A 3,810-nucleotide genomic window follows, 5' to 3' on the forward strand; every position below is an offset into this window, starting at 1 on the left:
AGAATTTTTCAGATTTTTTCAGGAAGTCAAGTCTTGTTCAGTTACTTCTGATTCTCATTAGCCAGACTGTTTCACATAGTCTGAGCTGCAGAAAGGTTAGGAATTGGAATACAGTATGTCCAGCCTCTAGCAGCAACCAGCATGGCTGAATTGAGTTTAAATAGGTATTCAGAGAACAAACCTTCCTGCTTCAGGTGTAAAATGAAGATAGATCAAGTTCTATCTCTTTTGGGACCAATGGGATCCTGGCCCATCTTGTGTTACAACCCTCATTTCTGAGAATGTAGTATAAACAGATGAAGTTAGGAACTGGCATTTACTAATGAAGCAAAGACTATTATGGTAGATCTAGCTAAGAAAAGATTCTTGAGCTTTCCCTTCTGACCTAAATAATGAACCAAAAAACAACATCAGATCTTTGGGGGAGTTACCACCAAAGACTGAAAAAAGTAGGAGTGATGATTCCTAACATATCAACATTTAACTTGACTAGCTTATGCAGATGAAACACTCTTGGAGATTATATTTGATAATCATAAGCTTAATCAGGTGGTAAATCTAATTGTAGCTACTGTTCCAGATGGAGACTCTTTCCTGGAGCAGGTCGCCATAGCTCCAAGTATCTGTTATGTATTTATTGATCTGCTTTTTAAAAATTCCACTTCTATCCCAATTATCAGAAAACCCCAGAAGTGGGATGCCTGGGTAGCTCAGTTGTTAAGTATCTGCCTTCAGCTCAGGTCATGATCCTGGTGTCCTGGGATCGAGCCCTACCTCAGGCTCCCTGCTGGGTGGGAAGCCTGCTCCTCCCTCTCTCCCTCTCCCTCTCTCTCTCTCTCTCCCTCTCCCACTGCTTGTGTTCCTTCTCTTGCTGTGTCTCTCTCTATCAAATAAAGTCTTGAAAGAAAGAAAACCAGCCCCAGAAATTATTTGCCTTCACATGGACAGTTGTAGAAATGTAGCATCCTACAGCAGGGTGCTGCCAGCTTATCATAACTGAACCACAATTTAGCACATAGGAACCTCAATTATCTTGTCATCACCACGGCATCATCCTGAATCTACTTAAGTGATGATATCATGCTCAGATAAAATTGTAAGATGAGAAATGGAACTCTAGATGCCTTTGTAAGCCCATGTAAGGAAACAGAAGATAAATGGCACTAGTAACTGAAGTAAAGCTAATGGTCCAGAAGCTCAAGACAATTTGAAGATCCCCTTTTCGTTAGCCCTTGCTCTTCAAAAAGGAGAGCCTGGTACATGCAAATAGTTTGAGAAGTGATTCAAAAAGTAGAAGTAAGAGACAAAGGAGAGTAAAACAGGAAAAGAGGAGATCCAGTTTATTGACTCTGTCAATACCACCTGGATCTTCTGAGTTATGGGCAATATACTTCAGAACCATCCATCTAAGGGAAGGCAAGAGAATGATTTCTTCATCAGCGCCATCTTCCATTGGTTAGTTTGTAATTCTAAACTGTAAATGCATGAAACCTGAATAGATTTCCACAGGATCCCATACCACATTATTAGAGTTGCCCCAGGACAGGAAATAAGAAATATATAGTACAGTTAGACTTTCTGTGGAGCTATAAAATGTGCCTCAAAATTGTCTGCTTGAGCATGTAATCTAGCATCACGAAGCCCTAATTAGTTATAAGCTACCCATGGGACATTAATTCCTTTGCACTTCCACACTGCACATGCATATTTATGCCAAGTGAATTTCTGCAGGTTTCCCAGGTTAATGCATCAGAGGAGTCCAGGACTAAGATTCAAGGTCTGGGCAATGTAGCCAAGGCAAGGAACTCTCTGCAACCGATTTGCAGAGCAGTATCGGGAACAAAAGTGGACTGAGAAAATGTGAGGCAGTTTAGTTAGTTTTAGATAAACCCTCCAGAAAGCATTTGCCTTGCACACTCTACCTCAAAGTAGTAGACATAACATTTGGTAAAACCCTTCGGATTTTCAAGGTTACAAAAAGTACATTCAGATGTCCTGTTGCAACCCATTTACTGAATGACCCAAAGGCTGCCAGTCTGACTGTGTTCTAAACACAAGGCTCTCTGGTAAGACTGGTATGACTAAACCACAGATGTAATGTTCTAGAAATATCTATGGCAGATTGTGAAGCTGAGATTAATGACTCTTAAAAACCTCAGTAGGAAATTTATAGCAGATGTCTCTAAAGTTTGGAAGTAAATACCTTCCTCTTAAGAGAAAGCTTTGCCTTGCTTTTGAACACCAATAAAAACTGAATGCCTAACTCCAGCAGTAAAGGTAACCATGAGTCTGATCAGCCTTTGGTGGATTGACTGTTATCTGATCAATCAAAAAATGGCACCCACAGCAGCATACTGAGTGGATTTCACATATAGGAGACCGAGTGCAGGTAGGCACACAACTAACTTCTAAAAGCAAGCTTCTGCTACACATGCTGTGCCTACACTCCCACTGCCATACCTACCTCAACCCTTGGCTCAATCTCATGGTATTCCCAGTAACCACATGCCTCTCAAGAAACATTTGAGCCTATCTTACATATTTCTAGCAGTACACAATGACACTTCAGGGAAATAGATTTCTGTGGAGAAACAATCCCATTCATGTGACCCTGAAGAACACTGGAGAAAGGAAATATTCACAGTAAGCAAAAGTTCCAACCCAATTATTCTTGTGATTCATTGGTTCCTAGAAATGACTAATAGTTTGGTAAGTGATCAAGAACTTAGAATGAAGAAGATTAGAGGAGTGGAAACAAGGACACTTGAGGACAGTTGTGTAAATGGAATAGATCTTAAATGTAAGAGTATTTTTAGCCAGTGTGGATATTTGCTAAAAATGTTTCCATTGCACATGAAGGTCTCGTAACCAAGTGGATATAATGATCTGCCCTGTGGTTGTTAATCTGCCTCGTCCTGCAGCCAACTCAATGATTGTTCATTAAGCGTATTAGCAAGGAGTACATGTTGGTAAAAACAGATGTTATGCTTCAGATCCACAACATGCATTTCTCCTCTCCAAGACTGACCTGGCTACAGTAGGGTTGAATATTCAGTTTGCCAGTGGCTGTGTCTGACTCTGATTTTCTGATAAGTAACAAACCCTAAAGGGTTCAGCCAGCCAGGTAGTGAAATATTAATTATACAAGACACTTTTTTTTTCCATAAATGGGATAGCAATTTGTCCACAGTGGAATAGACACTTCATATGAATTCGAGTTTTTTCTCAGCTTGCCAATCTTCACTCAATTCTATGTCAAACACTGTAATATCCTACGCAACATTTTTTGACCTAGGAATTTCTTTTTCAGCAAAACAAATCACTGACTTTCTACCTTTAACATATTTTTTTTTCTTATTTCACTGCTTTCAATGTTCAGATTTTATTTTCTCCCTAGGAAACATCTTTGCTATCTCTTTAAGAGATATTTTCTGGAATCCAATATGCTGTTTAACAAAATATACAGATATGATAAAGGCACGAAACATGTTAAAACGTATGTTAGATTTCCTTGGCCCATTGAAAATTTATCATTACAAAGGTAATGCAATGTACAATGATAAGATTGTAGGGAGTCTCAGGAAAATCTTAGCTATCTTCAAACCCCAGAGTAGTATAAATTCCCCAGTGGGATTCTGATACACAGGCACAAATCTCCCCAGAGGTCATAAGCATCTTTTGAATACCATTTCTTTAAGATGGTTTCTATGGTAATGTAAAGAATAGGTCCACAGAAAGTTCCAGATGCTATTAAATATGTGGTTTTTTTTTTTTTTACAGATGGCACACCAGAGACCATCGATATCAATA

The sequence above is a fragment of the Mustela nigripes genome, chromosome 5 (assembly GCF_022355385.1).
Source record: "Mustela nigripes isolate SB6536 chromosome 5, MUSNIG.SB6536, whole genome shotgun sequence".
NCBI lineage: Eukaryota > Metazoa > Chordata > Mammalia > Carnivora > Mustelidae > Mustela > Mustela nigripes.